This window comes from Triticum aestivum, chromosome 7B, assembly GCF_018294505.1.
Source record: "Triticum aestivum cultivar Chinese Spring chromosome 7B, IWGSC CS RefSeq v2.1, whole genome shotgun sequence".
NCBI lineage: Eukaryota > Viridiplantae > Streptophyta > Magnoliopsida > Poales > Poaceae > Triticum > Triticum aestivum.
This window is the reverse complement of record NC_057813.1, coordinates 7,194,879-7,222,565: the sequence shown is the minus strand read 5'-3', so window position 1 is coordinate 7,222,565 and position 27,687 is coordinate 7,194,879. Positions and strand designations below refer to the sequence as shown.

Genomic DNA, 27,687 nt, shown 5'->3' with positions numbered 1-27,687 from the left:
AGAAAATTTGATAAATGTTTTTTAAATCCAATGAACTTTTTTCAAATTTTTTGTTTTCGAATTTGGTGAACTTTTTCCGAATTCGATGAACTTTTTCCGAATTTGGTGAACTTTTTCTCAAATTCGGTGAACTTTTTTGGAATTCGATGAACTTTTTTCGAACTTGCTGAACTTTTTCTTGAATTCTTTGAACTTTTTCCGAATTCGATGAACTTTTTTCGAATTCGATGAACTTTTTTTGAACTTGGTGAACTTTTTTTTTTTGAATTCGATGAACTTTTTCGATATTCGATGAACTTTTTTTTGTATTCAATAAAATTTTTTCAAAGGACAAGAGTACATACTGTAGCAAAGCAGTTCATTTTTTCCAAGAAAACTAGTACATACTGTAGCATTTTTTTCAGTGAAAGAAAAGAAGTGATCGTTCAGGCAGTTTTTTTTTTTGAGCAAGCGACGCAGCTAGCGAGCGAGCGGCAGTACGATCGAGCGACGGCAGCGAGCCAGCGGGCGAGCAGCGGCAGCCAACGAGCGAGCAGCGGCAGCCAGCGAGCGTTGCTGGGCCAGGCCCATCCAAGCGACGCAGCGGGCGCTGGCTTAGCTAACGGGCGCTAAAGGCGCCAAGGAGGAGGTCTCGGATATGGGAGTGACAGTCAGCCCGGGCATCTGAGGCCCGTTTGAGGCGTCCGTCTGGGTTGAAAAAATGCGACCGGTTAGGGGAGCTCCTAATCGGCGCCTTAAGCGCCGGCTAGGAGAACCGGCGCTCACGCGCCTGGCTAGTTGGGCCGGCCCACGAAACGCGACGTACGCAGAAAACCCAAACGAAGCCTCGAGCGAACGAGGTAATTGAAAAACAAAAACGATGGCAACGGGACTCGAACTCCAGACCTAGCGCTACATGCTAACGAAGCTGACCAGCTGGGCTACTAATTGTCTACGTCTTAAAAACGGTGTTTGTTTTTAAGTACCAGCCCAAATGGTAGATCCGGGGTATTTCAACATTTTCCATTAATTCTTGGAAAAAATGAAAATCTTAAATATGCGAACAAATGTTTCTAAAATCATACGCAAATTTCGAATATTCCTTTTCTTTTAAACGTGAACTATGTTTTTCAAAAACTGAACAGATTTTGAAATTTGAATACTCTTTTTGTACTGTGAACAATTTTTAGAAAGCGAATTTAGAATACACATTGAACATTTTCTTAGTATAGGGTGAACATTATTCAAAGAAATAGTGAACATTTTTTTAAAATACGCTGAACTTTTTTTGAATGCATGTTGAACAAACTTTCTCTACACGATGAACATTTTTTTATACACACTGAACATTTTTTCAATGTATGGTGAACAATATTCAAATACACATATAACTTTTTTTAAATACGATGAACTCCTTTTGAATGCATGCTGAACAAAATTTCTATACATGATGAACATTTTTTTATAAACAGTGAACATTTTTTCAATGTATGGTGAACATTTTTCTTCAATACGGTGAACAAAAATTTCGAATTCAAAACTATTTTTGAAACGTGAACAAAATTCGAAAACATGAACAAAATTTGGAGAAAACGCGCTGGCGTATTTTGAAGAAAACTTCATCGGAAAGAAAGTTCATACAATTGAAAAAAAGTTCGTCGATTTTGAAAAAGACAGAAAAAAGAAAAAGAAAAAGAAAAGGCAAAAAGAAAGAACAACATAAAAAAAGAAAAAGAAAAACACGTGAGAAGTAAAGAGAAAAGAGGAATTAGAGAGTCACAGAAGGTGGCTTGGCTGTGTTGGTTAGCGCGTTCTATAGAGAACCCCACGGCGCAGGTTTGATTCCCCGTCACGCCCTTTTTGGAAGTTCAGAAAACGAAAAAAAAATTGAAAAGGGGCCGGCCCATCGCGGAGAGAGGGTGTGCGCCCGTTTGTCGAAATAGAAGAAACGGGCGCCGTTTAGGATTTGCCACCGGTTAGTGACCGACAACCCATCCAAACATATCAGGCGGGTTTAAGAGGTCCGGTTATAGATGCTATTAGATACTCTGCTCCGCCCGCGAGCCTGCGAGTGCCCGGTTGGTCGATGTCACCGTCCGGCGTCGTTCGTACGAAAGATCGCCATCACCTTTCCATTTGGCCTTTTGTGTTCAATAATAAATCAAACAGCCCAGTCCCTTTTCTTATTCTACACTGTTGCCTTGAACGTTATTCCGTTCTAGCACAAGGAATCTCTGACGTTGCCGTTGATTCGAAGCTGAGAGCGCAACGCATTCACATGTTCATCCATCCATGTGCCCAACAAGCCACGTATGTGCATAAACAACATGTGGGTTTCACATTACGATTTACGAATCCCCTCGTATATAGGCCAACCCACCCGAGCCCAAACTCAGATCAACATACACAGAAGCAAAAGCAGAAGGCATGCACATAAGCAATAGGGATTGCTCCACAAATGGCTAGCAGACCATCATCCCTGCTACGACTGCTGGTACTGGCAGTAGCGGCGGCGCAGTTCCTCGGGTCAGAAGCCGGCGGCATTTCCATCTACTTGGGTCAGAATGGTGGCGAGGGCACGCTTGCGGAGACCTGCGCCACCGACAACTACAAATTTGTTAACATCGCCTTCCTCTCCGCCTTTGGCAATGGACAACCGCCAGTCCTCAATCTGGCGGGCCACTGCGACCCGACTGTCGTGGTTCTAAGTCTGACAGTAGTGTAGGGGGGTATTAATGGAGAGGCAAGATCCTAGCTATGGAGTAGTCAGGGGCGGAGGTAGAGGGTGGCCAGGGTGGGCCATGGCGCACCCTGAGATCTGAAACAACATTTATACCATAGGAGAAAAGCTAAAAAATAAAAGAAAAAAATAAGTGTATATGTACAGTACACTGCTGGCCCACCCTGGCCCAGTGGGCTAGGTCTGCCACTGGGAGTAGTTGTATACGCAAGAGATTTACGAGTTCAGGCCTTTCTCGGAGGAAGTAACAGCCCTACGTTTCGGAGCCCGGAGGCGGTCGACTGGATTATATGCGTATGAGTTACAGGGGTGTGAAACCCTTTACACTGAGGAGGGGGGTGGCTTATATAGAGTCCGCCAGACCCCTCCGGCCCTCAGTTATGCAGGGTTTAAGATACATTAAGGTTGGGCGTTACTGGTAACGCTATACATAAAGTGCTGTGATGACCATAAAAGCTACTTAATGACCGACCGTTAGCGCGCAGAGTGACTTTAGATCTCCTGGCTATCGAGTGGTTGGCTTCATGGTCGAGTGGTTGACTTCATAGTCGAGTGTCTTCGAGTCAGTCGAGTGGAACACTTCTGGGTCGACTGACAGGTGGTTTCTTCTAGGGATGTCCTTGGGTAGGGTAGTTTGGACAGGTCCATGACCCTACCCTAGGTACATAGCTTCATCATTAGCCCCCGAATGGACGAGGTTTGACTGGGGAAGGAGTTGAGAACTCTTCCGACCCATGTCTCGTGCTATGAGTATGTCTTGTTCTGGACATGAACCTTAGGTGAGGGCACCAATTTCTTTTTCAGTCGCCTTGATCCATTCTTTGTATCCGTCGAGTGAAGTTTTTACTTGGAGAGCTCCGAGCGAGGGAGCGAAGGAAATCTTTCGTCTAACGAGTTGTTCTGCACCCCGCGGATTTGGCGAGATTCAAATTTCGGGAAGCGCGCGGGGCGGAGTAGGCCGCAGTAATCGGATGGGATAAGGCAGGGACGCCTCGATCTCCGCGCCACCTTTTTTGCCACGTATCGCGCGCGCGACTGTTGCGGGATTTGACAGGATCGCTCGGGCCTACATGTCAGTCACTCGGAAGCAACCTCATATAAGGCGTCGGACGGGGTTTTTTTGAACAGTGCGTCCTCATTCCCCCCCCTCTTCTCCAGACTCCTCCGCCGCGTTCGCTTCTGCCTCAGCACCGCTGCTCCGTGCGCGCCTCGCCGCCGACGATGGTGGAAGAGAAGACGGCGGCCCTGGAGCAGGCGAAGAAAGCGCCGGCGAAGGCGAAGGGGAGGGGAACCAGTCGGAGCGGATCTTCATCTAGGACCGGCCTGCCGCCGGGCTGGATCCAGGGCGACTGGATCTGCTCGACAATCAATCAGGTGGATCTTGATGACCTGGCCGACGGAGGGCTGATCCCCCATGGATCGGCGCGGCTCCCAAGAAGGGAGTCAGAGCCGCAACCTCAGGAGGGTGAGTGCGTTCTCTTGGCCACCCACGTCGACCGTGGGTTTTCTTTGCCGCCCCACCCTTTCTTTTGGGGACTTCTAAATTTCTTTGGGGCGCAACTCCACCACTTCACACCCAACACCATCGTGTACCTTGCTGCTTTCGTGTCTTTGTGCGAGAATTTCTTGGGTTGCCGGCCTCATTGGGGTCTTTTCAAGCACATCTTCACCTGTCGCTCCCAGACGGTGAAGAAGGCCAATCCGAGTGACGAGAGGACTCAAGTGATTCAGATGTGTGGGGGTCTTGGGGTTCAGCTGAGAGGAAAAGGCGCCTTTCCGACCATGATCCTACCCGACTCGGTCCGGGGATGGCAGTCGACCTGGTTCTACTGCAAAGACCAGCCGACGCCAGGGCAGTCGACTGGACTCCCTCCTTTTTCCATGGACCGAGTGAGGAAGCCTTCCTCTTTGAAGGTGCTCCCGGAAGAGAAGGCGCAGGTTAAGGTGTTGGTCGAGCGTGTCGTCCAGCTTATCCGCGATGGGGTGACCGGCATGGACCTCTTGGAGGTCTTCCTCCGGCGACGCATCCAGCCGCTTCAAGCTCGAGACCATCCGATGTGGTTGTATTCTGGTACTGAGGACACCACTCGGATCCACCCGGAGGATATTGACGAGGCCACGCTGGAGAGGTGGCTGGCAAGCATCACATGTAACAAGGACAACCCCCGAGGAGCCAGGAGGATTTCTCCACTCGACCAATCATACGACGTAGACAAGGTCCACTTCTGCATTTCTGACTGTGATCCTGCTTTCTTCATTCCGTTTGCTTTAAAATCAGTCGACTGACCTTTGTCTTGTTTGTTGTCTTCTAGGCCATGACTAAGATGTACTCGACGCCCAACGGGGCGCAAGAATAGGCCGAGGAGGGAGAGGCGAGCGGAGGTGAAAGTGAGGAGGAGTGGGAATCTGATGGTGAGGATGACGAGGATGACGATGGCTCCAATGAAGAGGAGGAGGAGATGGAAGTCGATCCTCCTCGCACGGAAAGGCGATCCAAGCTCATCCACGACCCCGCGAGCGAGCGTGGCAAAGCGATTGCACCTATTGGGCAATCATCAAAGCGCCCTCGGGCGGCTTCTCCGGCACCGACTGAGAAAGCGCCGAAGCAGCCGAAGTGGTCAAAGCCGCCGAAGGCCTTGCCCAAGATGAGAATGGCCATTCCCACTATCTCCGGGTAACAGCAGAACTTGTGTTTTCTTGTTTAGTATGGATGAACTCTTGGTCGACTCATCGACTAACCGACTGGTTTCTGAAATCTGCAGTGCTGCTACCTCCAAGACTTCCGCCAAGAACGACGACCAAGAAATGGAAGACGCTGCCACCTCCAACCCTGGTACGCCCTCTTGTAGTTTCCCTTCTGGTCGATTGGATTTTCATTTCTAACTTTGGATTTATCCTGCAGCTCCCCCTCATGTCATTGATCTCCCTGATGATGACGACAAGGTGCCACTGAGGGGGAGGAAGAACAAAAAGGCGCCGGCTGGCAAGACCACTCGGACCGCATCAGTGTCTGAGGCATTGGTTCAAGAAGGTGGTGATGTCACTCGGCATTCTGTGTCCTTCGCTGTGCCGCTGACGAGTGCCCGACCTTCATCGTCGATTGCTGATCCGCCCTCTCTTTTCGCCACGCACCACGTCCCAGAGGACCAAGCGGGTGCTGCTAAGGAGGCTATATGCCAGGCGGGGATCATGATGGAGCAGGTGAAGGCGATCTGGGAAGCCAGCCAAGCGGCTTATGATGCTAGCTCAGCCCTCTAGAGCAATGTCCAGGTTAGTTGGTCACCGCTTGTTCTGTTAGGATATGCTATCTAAAGACTTTCTTTCCAAAGATCCTTGAATCTGTACACCCACTGGGTGTGTCGATTGATTTTTTGAATTGGTGGGGGCACGCTGAGTGCACCCACTGGGTGTAGTCCCCGAGACTATGGTCGACTGCTGACAGTCGACCGTAGTCTTTGTATTTTGAATTTCCTCATTCCAACTTGTTCAGTCGGTCTGGTCGGACCATGTCGAATGGAATCTTGGAACCGGTGGGGGCACGCTGAGTGCACCCACTGGGTGTAGTCCCCGAGACTACGGTGGACTGCTGGCAGGCGACTGTAGTCTGAAGAACCTGTTTTTTTTGTAGATCATGATGAGATCTCTTTGTTCCTTTCGGTCGACTGGTCGGATCAAGTCGATAAAACTAGTGGGGGCACGCTGGATGCACCCACTGGGTGTAGTCCCCGAGACTACTGTTGAATATTCTGATTCGACTGTAGTCTTAGAAATGCTACGGTTTTTCTCTTAGTTACTCGGAAGCAACCTCTCTTTGATATCTGTCGACTGACTCTTTCGTAGAAATCTTGCGAGCTTGTGGCTCGCTATACTGAATTGGAAAACAAACATATCCAGCTCGACCTTGACTTGAAGCTTGTTCAGGAGAACTTCCAGAAGGCAAAGGACGAAGCAAAAGGTATGATTGGTGAGAACTTGATGACTGTTCTTATCCTTCTGCCCATTCTTGATTCTGATCTCATTGTCATTTTGCAGATAAAATGAAGGAGGCTCTGAAGAAGAAGGACCAGAAACTTGCCGAAGCGCAGAAGGCGGCTTTGGATAAAACGAAGCTTGCGGAAGAGAAGCTGGCGTCAGTCGGTAAACTTGAAGAGGAGAACGCCAACCTGAAAGCTGCTCTCGACGCGGCCAACAAGGAAGTCAGCTGTCTGAAGAATGACAAGATTGCTCTGAGTGACAAGGCTAGTGAATTGGTGGGGAAGAAGAACGATCTAGAGGCTTATCTGGGAGGACTCGCCAAGAAGTTATTCATCATGCTTGAGGGTAATCTCTCTTACCCGACTGACTTGTAATCACCGACTCATCATAGAACTGTTGGCTCATCTTTGAGTTGTGTTTACAGAATTCTGCTAGAACTTCAAGGAGGAGACCAGTCGAGTGGAGACAGGCTTGGATCCCATCAACTCTCTTGTGAAGGACGAAACTTCCATGAACGTGCTCCGACTGGAGTCTCGTGTTGCTGGTGTGGTCGACTATCTTACTCGACTGAAGGTTGCGGCGTCGCGGATCGACACGACACTCTGGCCGAGAAAGATGCTTCAAAATGACCTCGAGTCTCTGATGACTCGACTGAATGAAGTTCCAGGTCGAGTGCAAGAATGGAAGAAGTCTTCTGCCAGGTGTGATGCTGATGTTGCTCTGTCTCTGGTCTGCGTTCACTGCAAGGATGCGCGAGAGGACATGATGGCGTCCCTCAAAGTGGCCAATACCAAGAAGCATGACTTCCAATCTTTCATGGAGACCTTCATTGCAGCTGCCACTCGGATTGCAGATGGAATCGACCTGGACCAGTTTGTCGCACCTTTCAGTCCTCCACCGGAGGAGTAAAAAACTTCTATGCTTGATGCCTTAAATTTGCCTCGGAATGCCGAGAGGTTTTGTAACCGATAAAACTTTTACGGGCTTGATGCCTGAGCACTGCTGAATCCGTAGGATGCTATCTGAACTTGGCTTTGCCATTGAATATGTTTGCATTTGCCTTCGAGCAAACATTGTTCTTCACTCGGAATATATTTTAGTGCTTGTGACGTAGTCTTGCAGGTTGGAGCACAGATTGCAGTCGACCTGCATCCTTGCGGGTCGGGATGGAGCGCACACTGTATTTGTGGCGGAGCTCCGAAGGAGAAGGTAGTAGTCGACCTGTACCTCGTCATGCTTGCAGAGCGCACATTGTATTTGTGCCGTAGCTCCGAAGGAGAAGGTAGTAGTCGACCTGCACCTCGTCGTCCTTGCAGAGTGCACATTGTATTTGTGCCGTAGCTCCGAAGGAGAAGGTAGCAGTCGACCTGCACCTCATCGTCCTTGCAGAGCGCACATTGTATTTGTGCCGTAGCTCCGAAGGAGAAGGTAGCAGTCGACCTGCACCTCGTCGTCCTTGCAGAGCGCACATTGTAATTTGTGCCGTAGCTCCGAAGGAGAAGGTAGCAGTCGACCCGCACGTCGTCGTCCTTGCGGATCGGAATGAATTTCATACTTTGGCTAGTACTGCACTGCAGCTAAGCCCCCGAGTGGGAGGATTGCTCTCCACTCGGTAGGATTTTCAAACACTTAGGCGAGTACTGGACTGCAGCTAAGCCCCCGAGCGGGAGGGTTGCTCCCCACTCGGTAGGATTTTCAAACACTTAGGCGAGTACTGGACTGCAGCTAAGCCCCCGAGTGGGAGGATTTCTCTCCACTCGGTAGGATTTTCAAACACTTAGGCGAGTTCTGGACTGCAGCTAAGCCCCCGAGTGGGAGGATTGCTCTCCACTCGGTAGGATTTTCAAACACTTAGGCGAGTACTGGACTGCAGCTAAGCCCCCGAGTGGGAGGTTTGCTCTCCACTCGGTAGGATTTTTGTATTTGTGGCGTAGCTCCGAAGGAGAAGGTGGCAGTCGACCTGCACCTCGTCGTCCTTGCGGATCGGAATAGATTAAATACTTAGGCGAGTACTAGACTGCAGCTAAGCCTCCGAGTGGGAGGTTTGCTCTCCACTCGGTAGGATTTTCAAATACTTAGGCGAGTACTGGACTGCAGCTAAGCCCTCGAGTGAGAGGCTTGCTCGCCACTCGGTAGGATTTTCAAATACTTAGGCGAAACGGATTCACAGCTAAGCCCCCGAGTGAGAGGCTTGCTCGTCACTCGGTAGGATTTTCAAACATTTAGGCGAAACGGATTCGCAGCTAAGCCTCCGAGTGAGAGGCTTGCTCGTCACTCGGTAGGATTTTTTTACAAACTTAGGCAAAATGGATTCGCAGCTAAGCCACCCACTGGGAGATTTCTTACACAAACAAAAGCAACAACAATCAATGGGAAAATTATAACACTTTTGTCTTTGATAAGCAAACTACAGGAGTACTTTTATTACAACTCATCCGAGTGAGTACTTAAGTGTAAAAGGGGCGGAGCAGGTCTGCATTCCAAGCTCATGGCTCATCAATCTGGCGGCCGACATTGTAAAGATGGTATGCTCCATTGTGGAGAACTTTGGTGACGATGAAGGGGCCTTCCCAAGTAGGGGCAAGCTTGTGTGGCTTCTGTTGGTCCATTCGGAGGACCAAGTCTCCTTCTTGGAAGGCTCGACTCTTCACGTTTCTTGCATGGAATCGACGCAGGTCTTGCTGATAGATGGTCGATCGGATCATGGCCATCTCTCTTTCTTCTTCCAGAAGGTCGACTGCGTCCTGCCGGGCTTGTTCTGCTTCATCTTCAGAGTAAAGCTCAACTCGGGGTGCATTGTGAAGCAGGTCACTCGACATAACTGCTTCAGCTCCGTAGACCAGAAAGAATGGCGTTCGCCCAGTCGACCGATTAGGAATAGTCCTCAATCCCCAAAGAACTGATGGGAGTTCGTTGACCCACGCGCCTGCTGCGTGTTTGAGATCATGCATCAACCAGGGTTTCAGTCCTTTGAGAATTAGGCTGTTTGCTCTTTCTGCTTGTCCATTCGGCTAGGGGTGAGCGACGGAAGCGTAGTCGACTCGCGTGCCTTGAGAGGCGCAAAAAGCTTTGAATTGGTCGGAATCAAAGTTTGACCCATTATCAGTTATGATGCTATGCGGAACTCCATATATGAATATCAATTCTCTGATGAAGCTGATAGCAGTTGTCGGTGTCAAAACCGGCGGATCTCGGGTAGGGGGTCCCGAACTGTGCGTCTAGGCGGATGGTAACAGGAGACAAGGGACACGATGTTTTTACCCAGGTTTGGGCCCTCTCGATGGAGGTAAAACCCTACTCCTTCTTGATTAATATTGATGATATGGGTAGTACAAGAGTTGATCTACCACGAGATCAGAGAGGCTAAACCCTAGAAGCTAGCCTATGGTATGATTGTTGTTCGTCCTACGGACTAAAACTCTCCGGTTTATATAGACACCGGAGAGGGCTAGGGTTACATAGAGTCGGTTACAATGGGAGGAGATCTTCATATCATATCGCCAAGCTTACCTTCCACGCCAAGGAAAGTCCTATCTGGACACGGGACGAAGTCTTCAATCTTGTGTCTTCATAGTCCGGGAGTCCGGCCAAAGGTCATAGTCCGGCCATCTGGACACCCCCTAATCCAGGACTCCCTCAGTAGCCCCTGAACCAGGCTTCAATGACGACGAGTCCGTTACGCAAATTGTCTGCGGCATTGCAAGGCGGGTTCCTACTCCGAATACTTCATAGAAGATGTTGAACACAAGGATAGTGTCCGGCTCTGCAAAATAAGTTCCACATACCACCGTAGAGAGAATAATATCTGCACAAATCTAATCTGCTGCCGTATTCCGCAGCATGACATCACGCCACGGCCAAGCCTTTATTCGAATCATTTTACTGTTTCACCTCAGCACATTTAGCGAGGTGGTTTCCTTGGCATGTCTTGTCAAAGCAAAGATCATGTCCCCTTATTCCGGGATTCTCATCAATACGAGCGTGGGTAACCCAACCATGCCTTTGGTACGACTCCCTAATTGAAAGCGAGTCCCAAAAGGTTACGGGGAGGGCTGTTGGTATTCAACCTCTTTATAAAGAGACCAAGGCTCGACTCCTTTCTCTTCAGTTCAATCGAATCCGCCCCTCGCCTCGAGTTCCAACACCCAAAGCTCCAGTTTTAGGCGCTTCGGACCTTCGATGATGTCCGGCTCCGACCTTCAAGGCAGGTGGATGCCTTCCTCCGTTACGGAAGAAGACGTGCGAAAACTGAGAGATGCCAGGTATCTAACCGGCGAAATCTCGCATAGGCTGCCTGCTCAAGGGCAGGCCATTCCCACTCCCCAGCCCGGTGAGAGCGTGGTGTTCGCATCTCACTTCCTTCGGGGGCTAGGCTTCCCGATTGATCCCTTCGTGAGGGGGCTTATGTTTTATTACGGGCTGGAATTTCATGACTTAGCTCCGGAGTGCATCCTCCAAATCTCATCGTTCATTGTCGTGTGTGAGGCCTTCCTCCATATTACTCCTCACTTCGGATTGTGGCTTAGAACCTTCAAGGTAGAACCAAAGATGATCGAGGGGCAGCACGCTGAGTGCGGAGGAGCTATCATAAGCAAGATGGCCGACGCTCCATGGCCCGAGGGCTCTTTCCAAGAGGAGTTCGGCTTATGGCAACGGGACTGGTTTTACATCACAGCCCCCAGGGGCACCACATGGGTGGCGCCACCTGCTTTTCGCTCGGGTCCCCCACCACGGCTAGCGTCATGGGTCAATGAAGGGCTTATCTGGGGGCCGTCTAAAGACGTGCCCTTGCTGCAGGGCCGCATTCGAGATCTCCTAGAAAGAGATATCAACTTGACCGTAGTGGCTCAAGTTATGCTGATTCGCCGCATGCTGCCCTGCAAACGTCGCCCTCTCCGCCTGTGGGAATTTAATCCGGAGGGACCGCGAGTCCTCCAACACTTTATGGGCACGACGCCCATGGAGATGTACAAATTGTTCTTCGGATCACAAGCAAGGTGTCCGGACTTGTCCGAGGACGCAGGTCTGAGCTGCAATCGCCCGGATGCCCAAGTAAGTAGCCCCGTATTTGGACACGCCATCCATATTTTTATCATAAAATTGCCCTTAACAGAGCTATCCTTTGAACAGGAGTGGATAGCGAAAGCAAAGCTTATCAGGTGTCCAGCCCCCCTGCCTGAGACCACGCCGGATCCCGTGTTAACCAGGATGCTGGAGATTGCACCTTTGGCAGAAGGCGAAGAGGGGAAACAAGGAGCTACTGCCTCCGCGAAGGAGGCTGTCAGAAAGGGAGGAATCAAGAATTCCCCCAACCAGGGAAAAAAAAGGACTGCCTCTGAAGACCCGGAGGGGATGGCCTCAAAACGGGGGAAGAAATCTTCGCCAGAGGATCCGGCGCCGGAGAATGCCCCGGCCGCATTGCACCCTCAAGGGGATCAGCTCTCCCCCGAGCCGTAAGTAAAGAGAGGGGTTCCAAAATGAGTGACATCCCTGTTTTATTTCTGAGGAAGATAACCGAAATATTACCTTGCAGTTCGGATCTCAACCCTTCTCAGCAGAGCTCATCTTCAGGGGATCTTCGTCCGGAGATGATGGAGAGCGAAACGCCTCCCCTAGCTGCACCATCTTACGAGGCAGGCGACCCCGAGGTGTCGTCTCGGAGGGTTTTTCCAAGTCCGGACCCTGAAAAAGGTCGTCAGGCTAGTCCGGCACCCTCTGGTGCGCGGTCGGAGGGGCTGAAGGATCTGCTCGGGCGAGCGTCCATCTCAGAAGAACACCGTATGTTGATGAACACGGTGATTGGAAGGATTTCATCCGCGGAAAGCGGATTGTACGAGGCCGCCAGGAGTTTACTGACAGGCTTTGAGGTACGTGAAAAGGTGTACCTTTTGGTAGAGCCGCATATATAAAATGCGCCCTGTATAAATAGTAGCCCCTGAGACTCTGTGTGTCGTCAAAAGTGACGGCGCACAGAGGATCATAACCCCAGGTATAATATGTCACCTTTTTATGAAGGTGGCGAGGCGTTCGGTGGCTAGCCGGACTGATGAATCTGCCGAGCTAAAGCGGCAACTTGACGTGGCGGATGCCGACATCGCGCTTGTAAATAAGCGGCTAGACGAGGCACAAGGTATGTTCCAAAGACATCTGATAAGAGGAGTTCGATGCTCGTGCCTTATAAGATATGTGCTTAATGTAGATGGTGCTGCTGCCGTGGAGAACCTTCGGCGGAAACTTGCCCGAGCCAAGGAGCAAGCAAGGGAAAAGTGATGCGGCTGCCGTTAAGGCGGCTGAAGAGCTAAAAGCCGAACAGACTGCTCACTGCCAGAGCAAGAAAGTAATAGCCGAGATGGCTATAAAATTGAAGGATGCTGCCGACCGCTGTAAATTTCTTGAACAAGGAGATAGGGCGGCTCAGAAGGATCTTGAAAACATCACTGTCGAGGCCAAGGATACTCGCTCTGCAATGAGAGCTATGAAGGAGGAGCTACGTCAGGCCGGAGATATCACGGCTGGAAAGCCCTATATGCTGCGGATGAAGTTTGGGGACCCTAAGTATGCTCCGTTAGACCGGCAGTGGAGTGCGGAAAACACTTATCTGGATTTGGCAGCAAGTGCGGCAGACGCGACCGAACACTTCCGCGGTCGAGGTGACCATGAATTGGAAGAGCTTTTTTGGTCGCAGTTCCACAATCCAGAACGCCCACTGTCGGTATCCGACCGTTTGGCCGCCTGGGCGGAGCTGAACAGGTTATCCGGACTCGCCATGAGGTATGTTGCGAGTCGTCTGTGGCCGGAAGAGCCAGAGCCGAAGAGTTATTTTAGCTTGGTGCAGCAGTTCCTTGGTTCGGTGCCGCATGTTGATGCAATGAAGAGGTCGGCGTGCATAGAGGGTGCACAGATGGCTCTTGCCCGTGTCAAAACATACTGGGCGGATATGAAGGCCAGTGTTGTTGCATCCCGGGATTCGGACGAAAGCCGAGTACCTGCCAAGCACTACTTTGAGGAAGTTCTTCATGGCGCTCGTTTAATAGAGGCGCAGTGCTCGAAGGATGTTGTGTTCGAATAGCATGTGCTATTGTAAAACGAATATTTTGATAGAATATAAAAGCTTTTTATACTTGTGCTTGCAAGAATTATAATGCCTCCTGTGCGGCCATTAATGTATATGTGTATATAACCTGAAAGATGGCAGTCGTTGGCTTCAGCCCCCACGCATATAATGCGGGGGTGTTCGCAAAAAGGCGCCTTTTCACACTTAATCCAACGTCTTGGTCCTATAAAGGAGGTGATAGCGCAGCGAACTAGGCAACCGGACTATAATGCTTTATCACTTTCACTTAGCCATAGGAGTTTGACAGTGGGGCTACTGAATAGCCCCTAGGGGCACCGCGCTCGCCCGAATTCGGGGCGCGTGTGTGCCTGACCGGGAAGCGGCCCTTCGTTAATGCGGAGGAATCCTAAAGATTCCGAAAGTCATTGAGTGGTTGACCAGTCTCTCGCTATATCATGACAGTCAGTTTTCGGCTTTCTCTACTGAGGTGCTCGCCTGGCCGAACCGGGGCACAATCGCAGTAGTTCTCCTGGTGCCGCCTTAGCCGATAGAGCGGAACGTAAGGCAGCAAAACACAGGAGCCGGGCAAACCCAACATTTGACCAAAGACATGATTCGGAGCTGATGCATATAAGGCCAAACTCGCGACGCCGAACACTCCCTAAGGTATTCGGTCTTTATGAAAACGGGCCGAACAAAGCCCTTTGGTAAAAAGCCCCTGGTGTCCAGGTACGCGCAAAATTCTGGCGTGGCCACATGCCAAGACGCTAGCCTCCTCCTCGGTTATAGTGAAAACTGGGGGATGTTATCAACAAGAGACAGTAAAAAAGGTTTACGCAGGGTCTTAATTTGAAGAGAATCCTTAGGACGGGTCCCTACTGCACGTCTGCGCCTGTGTCTCCGTTGTGCCGTATCCTGGACGGGCGTAGCATGGTGTTTGTCTGCGAAAGAGAGGGACTTAGTGAAAAATAGTCGTGCGAGAAATCTATATTAGAATAAAAAAAATATAACACAGAGGCATGTGTAAGATTGGGCCGTATTGTCTCCTGGTGTAAACACGCGGAGCCCCTTGTACAGGGTTGTGCGGCTATTAGACCTTTGTATGTTTATGCCAGACTTGTCAAACCGTGTCCGGGGTAGTGAAGCTGGATTGGTGTGCGGCTGTCAAGGCGGCTGCACCAGTATCCGTACTTAGGGGATAAATTGATATTTCCCTTTAATGAAATGATGCCTCGTGGACCGGACATTCTGAGTGTAAGGGATGCATAATGCGGTATTGCGTTAAAGCGGGCGAAAGCTTCACGTCCCAGTAGCGCTTGATAGCGACTTATAAATGGGGCGATGTGGAAGGTTAGTTTTTCGCTTCGGAAGTTGTCGGGTGAGCCGAACGTGACTTCTAATGAAAGGGAACCCATACTCTTGGTATCTGGGCCCGGCGTGATTCCTTGGAAGGAAGTATTGCCAAGGAGAATTGTTGCTGGGTTTACCCCCAGTTTGCGGATTGTGTCCTGATATAACAGGTTTAGGTCACTGCCGCCGTCCATTAGGACTTGTGTAGATTGGAGTCCGTCAACAATCGGATCCAAGACCAAGGCAGTCCAGCCTGCGTTCCGGATACCTCTGGAGTAATCCTGATGATCGAAGGTGATTGGTTGTAACAACCAGTGGCGGTGCTCCTCTGGGGCAGGCCGTATGGCGCGTATCTTCGTAGGTGTCATTCTGTTTTTCCCTTTTGTCACCTGAAGTGAATTTACTGTTTTGACTTCTTGTGGGAACTTCTTTTGTTCTCCGGTGTTCTGCTTGTGGGGTGCGTCGTCATCCTCGCTTGGTGTGTCGAGCCCCTTGTGTTCGGCGTTGAGTTTGCCGGACTGCTTGAAGACCCAACAATCTCTGTGGGTGTGGTTTGTAGGTCTCCCGGGAGTACTGTGGATTTGACATATTTTGTCCAAGATTTTGTTGAGGTTAGATAGCTCGTCCCTGTCATCTTTGGGGGGCGGCTTTTTCTGATTTTGCCGAGAGCTTTTGAATCCGGCGTTGACTGCCGTGCTCATCGGGCTGTTATCCTTGATCCGGCGCTGTTATTTGATACGGCGCGGTTTCCCGTTTTCATCTCTGAGTTCGGATGTACTTGGGTCGCTGGTGCTGCTTCTTGCCAACCAGCTATCCTCTCCTGCGCAAAAGCGGGTCATGAGGCTTGTTAATGCGGCCATTGTTCTTGGCTTTTCTTGGCCGAGGTGTCTGGCGAGCCATTCGTCTGGGACGCTATGTTTGAAAGCTGCTAGGGCTTCGGCGTCCGGACAGTCGACTATCTGGTTCTTTTTAGTAAGAAATCTGTTCCAGAGTTTCCGGGCTGACTCTCCGGGTTGTTGAGTTATATGACTCAGATCGTCTACATCCGGAGGTCGGACATAGGTCCCTTGAAAATTTGCCTGGAAAGCATCCTCGAGCTCTTCCCAACTTCCCATGGTGTTTTTGGGAAGGCTTTTAAGCCAATGCCGGGCTGGCCCTTTGAGCTTAAGGGGTAAGTATTTTATGGCGTGAAGGTCATCTCCTCTGGCCATGTGTATGTGGAGGATATAATCCTCGATCCAGACTCCAGGGTCTATTGTTCCGTCGTATGCTTCTATGTTTAGAGGCTTGAATCCCGCTGGAAATTCATGATCCAGTACCTCATCGGTGAAACATAGGGGATGTGTGGCGCCCCTGTATGTAGGTGTGCCGCGATATTCGGATATTTTTTGCGTTGCATTGCTCACTGGAGCTTGCTTTCTTGGCCCGTAGACGGATCTGGTTGGACCGGTTTTTGGATGCGAATCCTTGGGCGGATCGCCTGCCGTATTGAGTGCGGCGCCCTTTGTCGCTTGAGGTCGATCGTGGGGTCGTCTATCCGACCTGGTGGCTTTCTTGTTTTTTGACTGTGGGGGCTCTAAGGCCTCTTCATCAAATTCCGGTAGTAATTTCCGCTTTGGATAGCTCTTTGTGTGATGACTGTTGTCGTACTTGTGTGCGGTATTGAGTACTTTGCCCCATCTGATTCTGAGTGCATCTTCCTCTGTTTTGAGATTCCGCTTCTGCTTTTTCAGGCTACACGCAGTGGCGACGAGCCTTTGGTGGAGGTTCTGGTGCTCCAGCGACTTGTCCGGCGTGAGGTCGTCCGGACTATTATCTTTGCCGGGGACAAATTGTTCGGTTTGTCCGCCCTGTTTGGATGGTTGCTCGATGGCATGTTCGTCTTCCGTTGATTCGCCCTGCTGTATGGCTGGGTCTCTGTCGAGGTGGGGCTTGGCGCGGCGCTTACGCCGCCGCTTTGATTGTTTTTCGAGGGAACGATCCCTGGTTGCGCCCTTTTGATCCTCGTCGTTGCTTCTTTTAGGTGTGTCCACCATGTATACATCGTGGGATGAGGTGATTGTCCGGTGCTCTATAGGCGCTGGTTCTCGATTGTCTCCTTCATCGGCGTCCATACCGTCGATGTCTTCGGAGTCGTAGTCGAGCATGTCGGTTAGATCGTCGACAGTCGCTATGAAGTGGGTGGTGGGCGGGGTTTGAATTTCTTTGTCGTCCGCATCCCAACCTCGCTGACCATAGTCCGGCCAGGGCTCTCCTGACAAAGAGAGAGACTTTAGTGAATTCAGGATGTCGCCAAAGGGCGAGTGCTGAAAGATGTCCGCAGCGGTGAACTCCATGATCGGAGCCCAATCGGGTTCGATCGGAAGGGGTGCGGGAGATTCAAAGTCCGGAAAGGAGTCCAGCACCTTGGAGCCATAGGCCTCACAAAGGACTAGGCCGGTATCCGGCTCGATCACCGTAGAAATTGCGGCTCCTGGGGCGGCATCCAACCGTCCGTCCCCGACTGGCGTGGTCGGCTCCGAGCTAAGGGTCAGAGCGGACACCTGAGCGGCGCTCTGGGCGCTGTCCGGCGGCAGAGCTAGATCATGCCCATCGTGACAGTGCGGCGTGCTCGTCCGTGGCTCGAACCCGACGAAGATCAAGTCCCCGCGGATGTTGGCCGTGTAGTTTAAGCTTCCAAATCTGACCTGATGGCCAGGGGCGTAGCTTTCGATCTGCTCCAGATGGCCAAACAAATTGGCCCGCAGTGCGAAACCGCCGAATGCGAAGATCTGTCCGGGGAGAAGAGTCTCACCCTGGACTGCGTCGTGGTTGATGATCGAAGAAGCCATCGGGCCTAAAGGTGACGACACAGAGGAACTCTCAATGAAAGCACCAATGTCGGTGTCAAAACTGGCGGATCTCGGGTAGGGGGTCCCAAACTGTGCATCTAGGCGGATGGTAACAGGAGACAAGGGACACGATGTTTTTACCCAGGTTCGGGCCCTCTCGATGGAGGTAAAACCCTACTCCTGCTTGATTAATATTGATGATATGGGTAGTACAAGAGTTGATCTACCACAAGATCAGAGAGGCTAAACCCTAGAAGCTAGCCTATGGTATGATTGGTGTTCGTCCTACGGACTAAAACTCTCCGGTTTATATAGACACCGGAGAGGGCTAGGGTTACACATAGTCAGTTACAATGGGAGGAGATCTTCATATCATATCGCCAAGCTTGCCTTCCATGCCAAGGAAAGTCCTATCCAGACACGGGACGAAGTCTTCAATCTTGTGTCTTCATAGTCCGGGAGTTCGGCCAAAGGTCATAGTCCGGCCATCCGGACACCCCCTAATCCAGGACTCCCTCAGCAGTGCTGGCATCAAGATTCTTGATAGGCTTGGCTTTGATCCACTTGGTGAACTTGTCGACTGCCACCAGTACGTGGGTGAAACCACTCCTGCCAGTTCTCAGTGGTCCAACCATATCTAATCCCCAGACAGCGAAGGGCCATACGATTGGAATGGTCTTCAAGGCTGAGGCGGGCTTGTGTGACATATTGGAATAGAACTGACATCCTTCACACTTGTCGACTATCTGCTTCGCCATTTCATTTGCTCTGGGCCAGTAAAACCCTGCTCGGTATGCTTTAGCCACAATAGTCCGAGAGGATGCATGGTGGCCACAGGTCCCCGAGTGGATACCGTCAAGAATTATCCGACCCTATTCTGGCGTTATACATTTCTGACTGGCTCCAGTCGTGCTTTCCCTGTACAACTGTCCCTTCATCACAGTGAAGGCCTTGGATCGACGGACGATCTGTTGAGCCTCTTCTTCATTCTCTGGGAGCTCTTTCCTTAGGATATACGTGATGCACAGCACTTTCCAGTCGGGAGTGATAACCAAAACTTCCATGATCAGGTCGACCACAGCTGGGACCTCAACTTCAGTCAGATCCGTGGCACTTTTTGGCTGCGGGGCTTCTTCGGTGAAAGGATCCTCTTGAACTGACGGTGCGTGGATATGTTCCAAAAACACTCCACTAGGAATGGCTTCTCTCTTGGAACCTATTTTTGGCAAATCATCAGCCGCTTGATTTTTCAGTCGGGGTATATGATGAAGCTCTAACCCCTCGAATTTCTTCTCCAGCTTTCTTACTCCATTGCAGTAACTAGTCATGGCTGGGCTTCTGACGTCCCACTCCTTCATCACTTGGTTAACCACCAAATCTAAGTCACCGTAGACCATGAGGCGACGGACGCTGAGTGAAATGGCCATACGCAACCCATACAAAAGTGCTTCGTATTCTGCTTCGTTGTTGGAGGAATCAAAGTGAATCTGAAGTACATATTTGAGCTTATCTCCTCAGGGGGAAACCAACACTACCCCAGCACCGGAACCATTCAACATCTTAGAGCCATCAAAGAACATGGTCCAGTGCTCCGAGTGAACTTGAGTCGGCAATTGCTGTTCGGTCCACTCAGCGATGAAATCTGCTATTGCTTGGGACTTGATAGCTTTCTTTGCCTCAAATCTGATATCTAGGGGAAGGAGTTCAATCGCCCATTTTGCCACTCGACCAGTTGCATCTCTGTTGTGCAAAATCTCTGACAATGGGGCGTCGCTGACGACTGTAATGGTATGGTCAGAGAAGTAATGAGCAACTTTCTTCGTGGTCATATAGATCCCATATACAAGCTTCTGATAATGAGGGTATCTTTTCTTTGATTGGGTGAGAACTTCAGAAATATAATATACTGGGCGCTGAACTTTAAAGGCTTTTTCTTCTTCTTCCCGCTCGACCGTAAGTACTGTACTGACGACTTGTCCTGTGGCTGCAATGTAAAGCAGCAAAGGCTCTTTGCTGATCGAGGCAGCAAGCACTGGCTGGGTGGAAAGCAGGGCTTTTAGCTCTGCAAATGCTGCATCAGCTTCAGGAGTCCACTCAAACTTGTCTGACTTCTTCATCAGTCGATAAAGAGGCAATGCCTTTTCACCGAGACGAGAGATGAATCAACTTAAAGCGGCCAAGCAACCAGTAAGCTTCTGAACATCGTGCACGTGCACAGGTCTTTTCATTCGGAGTATAGTGCCCACTTTCTCTGGATTTGCATCGATTCCTCGTTCGGAAACAAGAAAACCGAGTAATTTTCCGCCAGGAACTCCGAATGTGCACTTTGATGGATTAAGCTTGATATCATACCTCCTGAGGTTGGCAAATGTTTCAGCAAGGTCAGTCAGCAGGTCGGAACCTTTCCGTGACTTGACCACAATATCATCCATGTACGCTTCCACATTCCGACTGATTTGAGTGAGCAAACACTTCTGAATCATCCTCATGAACGTGGCTCTGGCATTCTTGAGGCCGAATGTCATGGTGACATAACAGAAGCACCCGAATGGGGTGATAAAAGCTGTTTTGATCTCATCGGGTCCATACAGACGGATCTGATGGTAACAGGAATAAGCGTCTAAGAAAGATAGGCGCTCACATCCCGAAGTCGAGTCAACTATTTGGTCAATGCGGGGGAGAGGAAAATGATCTTTAGGGCAGGCCCGATTGATATGTTTAAAGTCAATGCACATGCGAAGTGACTTGTCCTTCTTGGGGACCATGACAACATTGGCGAGCCACTCGGAGTGGTAAATCTCTCGGATAAACTCTGCTGCTAAGAGCCGAGCCACCTCCTCGCCAATGGCCTTTCTTTTCTCGACGGCGGACCGTCAAAGATGTTCTTTAACAGGTTTCATTTTTGAGTCGTAGGCAGTGCTCAGCCAGCCCCCTGGGAACACCCGGCATGTCAGAAGGTTTCCATGCGAAGATGTCCCAGTTCTCATGGAGGAACTGGATGAGCGCTTCTTCCTATTTGGGGTCGAGCGATGTAGAGATATTGGTCGGAGCAGCATTGGGGTCGGTCGGGTGAATGTGAATCGGTTTCGTCTCACCGGATGACTGAAACACCGATTCCGTAGCGGGCTTCTTGGATCGCAACAAATCACTCGGATCTGCATTTTTCTGGTGCTCCTGCCACTCTTCTGCTACCATCTGAGCATTGGCGATCTTTGAGCCTTTCTGAAAGCACTCTTCCGCCTTCTTCCGATTGCCAGTAACAGTGATCACACCTTTGGGGCCAGGCATCTTCAATTTGAGATAAACGTAACATGGTCGAGCCATAAAACATGCATAAGCTAGACTGCCCAAAATAGCGTGATAGGCACTCTGGAAATCCACAACTTCAAATGTCAACTTTTCTTTGCAGAAATTCTTGGAATCACCGAAAACTACATCAAGAGCAATCTGACCGAGTGATGCAGCTTTCTTTCCAGGAATGACTCCATAGAAACTCATGTTGCTGGTACTGAGTCTGGACATCGGAATGCCCATCCCTTGCAATGTCTCTGCGTATAGTATATATTCAGGCTACTGCCACCATCCATCAACACTTTAGTCAGTCGAGTGCCTTCGACGACTGGGTCGACCACCAGAGCTTGCCTCCCAGGGGTGGCTATGTGTGTCGGGTGATCTGACTGGTCGAATGTGATAGTAGTCTGGGACCGTTTCAGATAATTGGGTGTCGCCGAAGCAACCATATTCACTTCTCGATTGATAACTTTCAATCGAATTTTGCTTTCAACGTCAGCAAAAATCATCAAGGTGGAATTGACCTGGGGATATCCATCATCGTTATCCTCTTTGTCCTCAACTTTGTCTGACTCCTTTTCCTTATCTTTGGGCTGTTTCCCCTGGAATTGTTGGATCAGGAGCCGACACTGTCGAGTAGTATGTTTCGGGTAAATGAAGTTACCCTCTTCATCTTTCTTCATGTGGATGTGGCATGGCAAATCCATCACGTCATTTCCCTCCTTATCTTTCACCTTCTTAGGGTTCCAAGGCCCTTTGGGCTTCCCTTTAAACTTTTCTTGAGTCACGGCCAAGGCTTCTCCAGGAGCAGCTGGCTCGGCTTTCCGCTTCTGCTTCCGACTGGAGTTCCCTCCTCCGGTTTCGTGGGCGACTGACTTGTGCTTGCCACTCTGGAGCCGATCCTCTTCTTCACCATTGGCATACTTGGTGGCTATCTCCATCATTCGACTCAGAGACATGTCTCCGGTTCGACCGAATTTCAGGTTTAGCTCTCTGTACTTAACGCCTTCCTTGAAGGCACACACTACCTGGTGATCAGATACGTTCTCTATCGTGTGATGCAATGTGATCCATCTCTGGATGTAATCTCTCAAAGTCTCATTCGACTTCTGCACATAAGTTTGCAGCTCTGTCAGTCCTGTTGGTCGCTTGCAAGTTCCTTCAAATGTACTGAGAAACACTCGGGAAAGATCTTCCCAAGTGTAAATGCTGCTGGGTGCCAACTGATTCAACCATGCTCTGGCCGAGCCCTCCAACATAAGAGGCAGATGTTTCATGGCCACCTCATCATTGCCGCCGCCAATCTGAACAGCCACTCGCTAGTCTTCAAGCCAAGTATCAGGCTTGGACTCACCAGTGAACTTACTGACTCCAGTCGCCAACCTGAAGTTGGGAGGAATCACCGCTGCCCTGATGGCTCTGCTGAAACACTCTGGTCCTGAGACATGCACTCTGTTGCTGGTGGGTACATCTCTGTCGTGACCCTCTCGGTGAGCTCTGTTCCTGTCGACCAGACCTTGAACGATAATGGATCTCGCATCAAAGCCTGGTTCCCTGGGGTCGACTGGAATCCTTCGCCCGCCACTGTGCTAGCGTCTATCATCCTATTGTCGAGGCACGTACGATCCACCCCTTGGGGGAGGGGTGGGCACTCGACGTCGATCATCGCGATTGATTCGGTGATCATACTGCTCACGGTTCTTGTATTGATCGTGCCGGTCTCCACGCCCTTCACGCCTCAGAGGCGATCTGGGGCTATGAGCCGACTGGACTGTATTCGCAGCTACGGATCTGCTGTGAATCCTGTTCCACGACTGCGATACAGCTGAATTTTGATCTCCTGCTGCCTGGAGTAAATCTCTGATCTGCAACAAGCCTCTGCCAGCCTCTGGCTGGGAAGGCTGAATTGACTTTGCTATACGGGCCGCAGCTGCTAAATTCTGAATCGGAGTTCGATATACCTGAGTCGGTTTGTGGAAAGAGTTGGCGTCGACTGGAATCTGGGACCCGTTACCCGCGCACGCTCGTCGAGTGCTCGCTCAAGGTTCTCCAGTCGAGTGCGCTCAGCCAAGTTGGCCAAATGCGCGTCCTCTAAGGCACGAGGCTCGGGAGTTTGTCCAATGATAGGAGTATGAAGCACATCCATGTTCCGGCGGCAAAGTTCTTCCCTTTGCAGCGAAGTGAGGGGCCCGGGGAGATACTCCTCATGGGCATGCGACGGATCGACTCCGCCGTCGCCTCTGTTGGCACCGGGAAAACTGGGAGGACTGCATGGTCCATCGACCATCATTGCTGTCGCACTCGGATGCAGTCTCTGCGGAGCCAGTCGACAGATCGAACAAGCCATAGAGAGATTCGTCGGGCTCGATTACCGTGATGTGCGGGGTGGCCGATTGGCGAGCCACCGCGTGTCTCACCCACAGCTGAAGCCTTGAACGACCAGAGCGCTTGCGCCTGCGGGAAACAGGGTGGAAGGACGACACAAGGACCGACCAATACTGGGTTGATGGTTGCCGCAAGAGGACGTCGCAGACGCACGCGCGAAAGTGCGTTGCTCTGCGAACTGGGAGCGCGTCGATGTGGAGCGGAGCCTCCCGAAGCCAAGCAGAGTCGTCGGCGACGAATGTGAGCGCGCCGAGACGGATCTCGCGGCCCTTAACCAAAACTCCGCCCGAAACCATGATGAAGGGGATCGGAAAAAATTGCAACTTCTCCAGTAAGTCGCTAAGACACCTGCCCCACGGTGGGCGCCAACTGTCGTGGTTCTAAGTCTGATAGTAGTGTAGGGGGGTACTAATGGAGAGGCAATATCCTAGCTATGGAGTAGTTGTATACGCAAGGGATTTAAGAGTTCAGGCCCTTCTTGGAGGAAGTAAAGAGGCGGTCGACTGGATTATATGCGTATGAGTTACAGGGGTGCGAACCCTTTACACTGAGGAGGGGGTGGCTTATATAAAGTCCGCCAGACCCCTCCAGCCTTCAGTTATGCAGGGTTTAAGATACATTAAGGTTGGGCGTTACTGGTAACGCTATACATAAAGTGTTGTGATGACCATAAAAGCTACTTAATGATCGACCGTTAGCGCGCAGAGTGACTTTAGATCTCCTGGCTGTCGAGTGGTTGGCTTCATGGTCGAGTGGTTGCCTTCATGGTCGAGTGTCTTCGAGTTAGTCGAGTGGAACACTTCTGGGTCGACTGACAGGTGGTTTCTTCTAGGGATGTCCTTGGGTAGGGTAGTTTGGACAGGTCCATGACCCTACCCTAGGTACATAGCCTCATCACCGGCCAACGGTGGTTGTGCCAACCTGAGCTCCGACATAAAGTCATGCTAGAGCCATGGTGTCAAGATCATACTCTCCATCGGTGGCGGGGCGGGCGGCTACTACCTTTCCTCGACCCACGATGCCTAGAACGTCGCGACATACCTGTGGAACAACTTCTTGGGAGGTAAGTCATCTTTGCGACCTCTCGGTGATGCAATCCTCGATGGTAATGACTTCGACATTGAAGGCGGCACACCCCTCCACTTGGACGATCTTGCGAGGTTCCTCAAAGGATATAGCAACACCGGCAGGAGAGTCTACCTGACTGCCGCACCGCAATGCTCTTTCCCTGACGCGTGGGTGGGTGGCGCCCTTAACACCGGCCTCTTTGACTATGTGTGGGTGCAATTATACAACAATTCACCCTGTCAGTACACCTCAGGTAGCACTACCAATCTATCTGACGCATGGAAGCGGTGGTTGACAGTCCCAGCAAAGCAAATCTTCCCCGGCCTCCCGGCGTCACCTCAGGCTGCAGGGAGTGGATTCATCCCAGCTAATGATCTAAAGTCAGATGTTCTCCCATTGATTAAGAGCACAGGGAAGTATGGAGGGATCATGTTGTGGTCCAAATACTATGATGACCAGGATGGCTATAGTTCTTCGGTGAAGAGTGATGTTTGAGAGGGTTACCTTACCTTGGATTTGTGCGATACATGTGTGCTTTATTATTGTGACGTGTGAAGAGTTGTTACTTGTATGAAATTATGTGTCATTTGATTGCTGTATAATATAAATAATTTTTACTTGGAGCATCTCTTGGATCTTTCATTCAGAACAAGGAAACCTGAACTCATGACTACAAGAGATCAAGCCTACTACGACGAGCTAAAAAATGTCATCGAATAGCTAATAATGTCACAAATTACCCCCCGGTGACATTTTATGGGCGTCACAAGCATCGTCACAGAATCCCCATCATAGATTACTCCTAGCGACGGCGCACACGCAAAAATGTCATCAAAATTGGGACCTTCGGTGACGTTATATAGAACGTCATCGACTTGCTATTTCCATGATAGTCAACTAATGTCACATGTTAGGAGAAAATATGCCATATTGTACCGTACTCAGTGACGAGACAACGTCACTAACTTTATGCCACATCAACACCCGAGCGGCTATCCCACTACTAGTGCCACTACTTTTATAATGGATGAAGATGACATCATCAAAATATATTTACTTTCTTTCGAATCTAAATTACGATGGAAATAAGTATTTCATTCACATCACATCAGAAATTGATAAGAAAGACAAATCATATTATATATGAAATCGTCTCGTTGATCTTCAGCAGCTCCCCCCGTTGCAGCATCACCGTATTCAGGGGGCACATAGTTGTCATCGTCCTCTTCTTCTTCGTCGTCTTCCATCATAACCCCTATTTCTCCGTGCCTCGTCCAAACATTATAGTGTGGCATGAAACCCTTGTAAAGCAGGTGGGTGTGAAGGATTTTCCGGTCAGAGTAAGACTTCGTATTCCCACATTTAGGGCATGGACAACACATAAAACCATTCTGCTTGTTTGTCTCAGCCACTTCGAAAAAATTATGCACGTCCTTAATGTACTCGGAGGTGTGTCTGTCACCATACATCCATTGCCGGTTCATCTGCGTGCATTATATATAATTATGTGTGTCAAAAGTAAGAAAATCAGACAAGTATCTATCTAAAGTAAGAAAATCAGAAAGAAGATAAGAACAAGAGGCTCACCACGATGGTGCTGGCGACGAGATCGGCGCGGGCGATCAACGGCGGTGAAAACGGGGGCGGGGCGTGAGGAGAAATCTCGGGAAAAATGGAGCTCCAAGGTCGAGCTTCGAGAGGAGAAAGCTTAACTAATGTGGCTCGGGCATTTCATCGAACACCTCATGTGCATAGGAGGTGAGCTAGAGCATCCAAATGCCCTCCCCTCGCCGGCCAGAAAAAACAGAGCATCGTGGAGTGCTCTACCGCGGCGATGGATATATATATAGGCAAATTATTTGTCCCGGTTGGTGGCAGAAACCGGGACTAAATTCCCCCTTCTATACCGGTTCAAGGCACGAACCGGTACCAATGGCTATGGGCTAGGAGCGCGGCCCATTGGTCGTGCCTAGAACCGGGACAAATAAATCCAGACGAACCGAGACCAATGCCCACGAGGCCCCGGCCGCCCCCCTGGGCTCATGAACCGGGACTAATGCGTCACATGGGTCCTGGTTCGTGAAGAACCGGGACTAATGGGCTGGTCAGGCCCGAACCAAAGCCCTGTTTTCTACTAGTGGCATTTGGCTATACCAAAAATTGTAGTTTCATAAAAGTGTTGATATTGTGTTTTTTTGAAGTGTTTAAGAAAGAGGTCCGGGCCTCTTTTTTCTCAAACTGAGGAAAAGACGCTCGTGTCATCCGCTCGTTCACTATCGTGCAGCTTGGTTTGAAAGCATAACTAATCACATGGCAGTACCTTTCGTAGTATTGATTCATTCCCCTCCATCGCATGCATCACACTAGTTAAACAAGATACTGATTTAGTTAGCTACGGCCGATCGATCACGTCCGCAGCTTCCTAGCCAGCGATCAGAAGGCCTACAGTGCTGCATGCAGCCGGGCGGTCGTTAGCGCACACTGATTGATCCGGTTGTGTAGCTCCGTAGGTGTAGTATAAGTTAGATTAAGTTGTGTAACTATCGGTCAAAACTACAGTAAAATAACACCAGCCAAACATAAGGCTGGTCATAGTGAGGAGTATTTTAGACTAGTAACATACATATGTTACTAGTCTATGAGGGTGCTTGGATCCAAGGGATTTATTTTAGTCTGACTAAAAATAGTCTCTTTAAGAGGCTAAAGTTTCAAGCACCCCTGACTAAAGAGGGGCTAAAACTAGTCTTGAGACAATTTTTTTAGTCAGAGGTACCCCTACTAAAATGTGGATTAGTCATCTCTCTTCTCATTTAACTTCTTTCCTTTAACACGGTCGAGTTCTGGATTGGAGGGGTTGGAGGATAATAAATGCTCATTAACTTGATTTTAGCCTCTTTAGTATTTGAATCCAAGCATGGGTAAGGCTAGCAAGTTTTAGTCCCACTACTTTTAGTCATGAGACTAAAACGTATCCAAGCACCCTCTACGTTACTACCTTTATAGTGCATAGTATC

At 50.0% G+C, this 27,687-nt stretch overlaps 1 pseudogene; it reads left to right on the top strand.

Annotated features, from left to right (window-relative positions):
- Positions 1–2,437: 2,437 nt before the first annotated feature.
- On the top strand, positions 2,438–25,168 carry LOC123159530 (acidic endochitinase-like; annotated as a pseudogene).
- Positions 25,169–27,687: the final 2,519 nt, after the last annotated feature.